A 6,315-nucleotide genomic window follows, 5' to 3' on the forward strand; every position below is an offset into this window, starting at 1 on the left:
GCCCCATTTATTTATTTATTTGTTGAAAATTCAGTAAACCAATAGGATTTGACATACCACTTTGAATCCAAAGGAAACATGAAATAAGAATTTCCCAATCAATTACAAAATGTAAAGGAGAATTTCATATTCAATTAACTGATTGGCTGGGCTTATGGCCCTTTTCTATACCACTGTCCCAATTATTTTAGAATCTGTACAGACAGTCTGTAAAAGGAGGAATTTATGAACCTGGCAAGTGAGGTTACAAAAACCTAACATGATGAATCTAGGCAGGATACTTTCATTAGTGTAGCGGTAAAAGTTTATTAGTGTTTTGGTTCTCACCCCAAAGCTCTTTAGCCTGCTCAGGAAAAAGAGCCTTTTCTAGTATGCAGGTGGTGTTGACAGACCACAAAGGTCAGTCAGTGACACCCAGGAATCTGAAGCTGCAAACTGTCTGCAGAGAGGAGCCATTGATGTGACATGGAGAGTGACTACCTTTGTTCTTTCTGATGATATCAATGATCTCCTTTTGATTTGTCAGCATTCAGAGAGAGGTTGTTGTTATGGCACCATACAGTCAGGTCTTTTACCTCCATCTTGTAGGCAGCCTCATCATTGTTGCTGATGAGGTCAATCACAGTGGTGTCATCTGCAAACTTGATGATGCTGTTGATTTAATTCAAATATAATTTTATATGAAATAGTGTTTCTAATTATATCCGCAAAGGATATATTCATTAAACCATGTTATGTTTATACTGTTTCCATTAAAGAGTTGCATAGAGCCAGAGGCTATCTGAACAACATCAGGCACCAGATTCCAGGTTGGACACCAGTCCTTGGTGGGCTATACTTGCACATGCACTCACTCTCAATTACAATGGTCTAGTTATCCATAATTGTTAGATACAAAAGCCATGAGGGAGTATAATTAACTCCTGCACCACCATGCAACCTTAAACGAATTCAGTTTCAACAACAACAACAACATTTATTTATATAGCACATTTTCATACAAAAAGTAGCTCAAAGTGCTTTACATAATGAAGAGAAGAAAAATAAAAGACAAAATAAGAAATTAAAATAAGACAACATTAGTTAACATAGAAAGGAGTAAGGTCCGATGGCCAGGGTGGACAGAAAAAACAAAAAAAAAAACTCCAGAAGGCTGGAGAAAAAAATAAAATCTGTAGGGGTTCCAGGCCACGAGACCGCCCAGTCCCCTCTGGGCAAAAAGTCAGTATGCTCATAAATAAACAGTTTCAGTTATTTCTTACAATTGGTTGGATTACAAAGAAATGTCATTTTACAGTATGTATAGTAAATTACTGCTGTTCTGACTTGATTTACTGTATGAATAAATATTACACTCGTCTTGAATGAGTAATCAGTGCTCCAGTTGAGTAACACACATATTGCGTAAGTAAACAAAGTAAAATTTGCATAAGAAAACAATCAACTGTACTCTGTTCTTGTAAGTCAAATTTGATAAATGTACCATCCAAATATTTATTTATAATAATAGTGACAGAAGGGAAAGTGGAAAGTGGAACCATGTTATGGTGCATGGAAGTTGGAGCCTATGGATTTCAAGTATTGATGCTTTGTGTTTGGAATATATGCATGTATCAATTTCTCTGACAATCCAAAAAAGGTCCTATTAGGTATACAGGTAAAACTAATTTCTTTTTTTTCTTTTTTAATTTTAATGATTTTATTGTAATCATTCCATACAAATAGATCAATTTTTACAAAAAATAGGATTGAAAACAAATCAACCCCCACCCCTGAAGGTAAAACTAATTTCATCTGAATGCTGAATGAGAGACATGAAAGAAGACCAGCTAATTAAATGAAACCAATAAGAGGTAAAATACCTCACTGATTGTGATATTTACTAGAATGAAAACCTGCAGCCACAAGGGTTCTCCAGGACTAAATTTGAGAACGACTGATCTAAAATTTCTGTGTTTGTTGTTCCTGTACAATAGAGACTTAAACAGCACCCTCTGTTTCCAACAGTTAAACTTTTACAACTTTAGTTTTACTCTCACATCCCACTGATGTTGGGTTTGGTTTACTGGCCATTCGAAATGATTCAGTGTGAGTGAGTGTGTGTGTGTGAGTATGAGTAAATGTACCCAGCAATGGTGGGACGTCCCACCTAGGGTTAGTTGCTGCCACCATTAGGCCAATGTTCCTGGCATTACTTCAACTCCAAACTGGAATGGCAGAAAGCGAAATAGATGGATGGCTATTTGATTTTTAATCATTGTGGTATGCTATTTATTTAATGTTTTTTTATTATTATTATTTTCTAACACTCTTAGTCCTGAATTGAGTCAAAGGGGGATGCTGGAGCCTATCCCAGCTAGCACAGGGCTCAAGGCAGGAATGAACTCTGGACAATGTGCCAGTCCATCACAGGGCGAGCACACACACATACACACACAGCGCAACCACACACTATGGCCACTTTAATATCACCAACTATCCTGCATGTTTTTGGATTGTGGGAGGAAACCAGAGCACCTGGAGGAAACCCATGCAGACATGGGGAGATCATGCAAACTCCATGCAGGGTGGATCTTGGATGCAAACCACCAGTGCCTCTGTGCCGGCCCCATGCTTTTTATTTTATTGTTTAAATACTTATAACATTCTCAGACCTGTTTAATCTAACCTATAATGGCAAGCCTTGTTAATCACTTGCAGGGCCAACTCATGTACACCCTACATTCAGAATTACTAGTTAACTTAGTACACACATATTGGGGATGTGGGAAGAGAACGGGAGTGTCCACTGTGACGAATGGTCAGGTCCCATGCTCGGCCGGAAAAGCCCCTGCTGCTTATGTTCCGGGGGAGCAACCACGGGCAGCCCAATACCTCCCCCGGGACGCTTGGTGGCAGCCTCCCTGGCCGACGGTGATTCCCCAATCCCGGCTGGACGAATCTTCAGCCCCACCCAGAAGTGCAATTAGGACCAGGTGGTCAAGCACCTGGAACGCTTCCGGGTGGGCTCTAAAAAGGGCCAGCCACCACCACCACTCAGGGGCCAGAGTCGGGAAGAGGAGGACTAAGCTTCAGGAGAAGTGGTGGTAAAAGGAGAACAGTGTTTTGTTGGTGTTATTAAGTGCTTTGTGGACTGTTTATTGCCTGTGGGTCATGGGGAAGATGTGCGCCCACGGGTGAAGAAAAATAAAATCTTTGTTATTTGGTACGTGCCTCTGTGTCCATCTGTGTCGGGTCAGGCACCTATATAGTGCTTCTGTTACATCACACAGATGGTTTTTGGTAGAAACATGAAAAGTGCTCACGGACAACGATATACAGTGGAATTTGAACCCAGGACACTGATTTCATTAGGAAGGCATTGCAAATTACTACACCACCAAATAAGAATTTAAATTCTTTTTATAATACTGTGAAAATGATATAGGCTACCTAAGAAAATTATTTTTAAAGCTACTTACCTCAGCAGCAAGTTTTTAAATGCTCATGAAAACAATGTAAAACATTAGAATACATACAAAACATTGATACAATTAAAATGACAAGCTTTTTTGTGTTTTCAAAAAACATATAAATATTTTGCGAGATAACTATGCAGTTCTGACTCCCAAATCTCTTCTTTAGGTAAGGCAGCCCCATTTAGAGTATTTACTAAATTAGCGCACATAATTCCCTGGGGTGGCCTAAGGAGTGGTTTGAAAATTGCTAAGCTGACACATTTTGACAGGCATCAAATCACAATTTTTATCAACAGTGCTATAGTCACTAATCAATTACACACCAAACTGGATTTTCAAGATGTGGTGTTCAAGTTGTCCTAAAGAAATTTAAAAAAATTGCTAAGGGGAAGAAAATACAGTGGAAATCCAAAAAGCTGTCTGCATCTGATGAATGGCACTTGAAGGTCACTTTGCTTACGGGAACAAGGAAATCCAGTGAAATGCTTCCCAAGTATCTGGTAGAGTAATCTGGGACCAAAGTACACAGTTCAACTGTGTAATGACGTCTTAAAAGAAACGGTCTCGCAGGGTGTGATATAGCTAAGAAACCATTTATGTGGAAGCAAGCAGAAGAGATTGTAGTATGCAAAATATCATAAAGCATGGAGCCACAATCAATTGCAGAAAGTCTTATGGAGTAATGATTCTGAATCTGAAAATTTGGATTCATGAAAATGCCAAAAGAAGAGTTAATTAAAATTACACTGATGCTTGTTTACAAGCTTCTGTGTAGTGTAGTGGCAGCTCTTTTATGGTCAGCATCAATGGTGTAAAAGAATCTGGCCAGATTCAATGAAATAATGATTGCTGAGAATTATAAAAAGACTTGGTTCATTGTGTCGACCTTCAGAAAAACAGGAAAAGTAAATCACAATTAAGAACTACCTGGAGGAATCTGCACAAAAAGCAACCAGACTGGACACATCTGAGCCCCGATCTCAGCATAATCGAACCAGGGTGGAAACTTGGACAGGGAAAAGAGCAAAAAGTATGACATTTGTAATCCAGCTAGAAAAATTTACCTCAGAATTTTACTGTTTACCAATGCAGATTGCTGCGGTATTGCATTCTATGGGAAGACGTGGCAAAGACTTATTTAAGCTGTGCAGGCATATGTAGATTGATAAGTAAGACATAAGGAGTGTTCTGTATCACAGTAAACAGAAAACAACAAATTTTTGTTGTTAATAATTTGAATACTTGACAGCTTTTTAATGTTGTTAATTTTGAAATTTCCTTGTAAACACTAAACTCATTTTATAGAATTTAGCTATAACTATTTGTAGTTTAGTGGGTGCATTTCAAATTAAATGGATCAAGAAGATTTTGTTGCATAACGAGTCAATTTGGACCATATTTCAAGAATACACTTTAATTTTCTTCTTCAGTGTGACTTTGAATGTATGAAACTCCCATGCAGATCCTTTATCAGATTTTTATGCACTAAGGGCAGGACAGCAAAAATGGAGTTTACACATTTTTCACCAAATAAGCTGACTATTTGGAATAGTCAGGGCCAGCACCACCATTAAGGGAAATTAGACATTTGCCTAGGGCGCAGATCATAAGGGGGGAAAACCCGTAGCCAAACCTAGCTACCGAACAGTCGATTGGCACACTAATAAGCTTGGCCTAGGGTGCAAAATAACCTAGCACCAGTACTGGGAATAGTAGGTGTATTTTGTATAAAAATAAGTAATTATTTTTTAGATTCTTGGGCTAAAACAATGTTATTTTTTAGTCTGGATTTATTTGATATTGCTTGCAGTGTTTTACTAATTTACAATATATTGTTTCTTTTCCAGAATTTATTTTACTTTTAAATGTTATTCCAGTGAATTAGTTATACTTACTGTAAAGATTATCATACAATTTTTAATTTCCCAAGCCTTCCTGATATATTTATTACAAATCTCAAAATATTTTGAAATAAAAATGTAATGCAACTTACCCTATTCATTTTAAGTAAACATTTTCCAGATGTGGATATTAATTACACATTTTGTCATTTAAAAGAAGTTCAACACCTTTGTTTTTTGGTTGTCTCGTCTCCAGAAACCTTTGGAAAGAAATGTCTACTGGGATTACTCAGAAATTAGATTATCTTATTCTATTTCTATTCAATTTTATTCTTTCTAATTAAGGGATGTTATTTTCTTTTATGAGAACAAATTTATTAATTATACCACTTTATTTCTGGTCATTTTTTTAATATTAAATTGTAGTACTAGGGTGTTGTACCGTGTTAGCCATTATGAATGTAGAGAAAAGCCAAGCAAAATGACACCTTTTATTGGCTAACTAGAAAGATTACAATATGCAAGCTTTCGAGGCAACTCAGGCCCCTTCTTCAGGCAAGATGTAATCAAATATTAAATTGGAAATATTTAATTAGTATGGGACTCAGCTAGAGCTACTGTATTACCAGCCTATAAATAAAATTTACAAAAACTTTGTTAGGATTTTGGCTTACCTTTGTTCAGGGTTGGTTTAGTCAGGGGGTGGCATGATATAAAATCATTTTATGGTGCCCATAATCTGTCCCCTGCTTGCACATAAAGTTTCATTACTGCTCTGCCCTTTATTGTACCTTATGACATCTGACCAAGTGAGACAAATGAGCTTTGGGTGTGGAGCGATTGCCTTGGACAACTATGGAAATTCCAAAATAATGTTTAACCTCAAAGATATCAAAACTGAATATCAATTTGTTCATTAATGTCAGTCCCCAATTTACCTATTGCCTCTTACCATTTCTCTGAGAAACAGGCATTGCAGTAGCAGAGTGGCAATGGTAGAGGTCCAGGAAGGGGAC

This window comes from Erpetoichthys calabaricus, chromosome 11, assembly GCF_900747795.2.
Source record: "Erpetoichthys calabaricus chromosome 11, fErpCal1.3, whole genome shotgun sequence".
Lineage (NCBI taxonomy): Eukaryota > Metazoa > Chordata > Cladistia > Polypteriformes > Polypteridae > Erpetoichthys > Erpetoichthys calabaricus.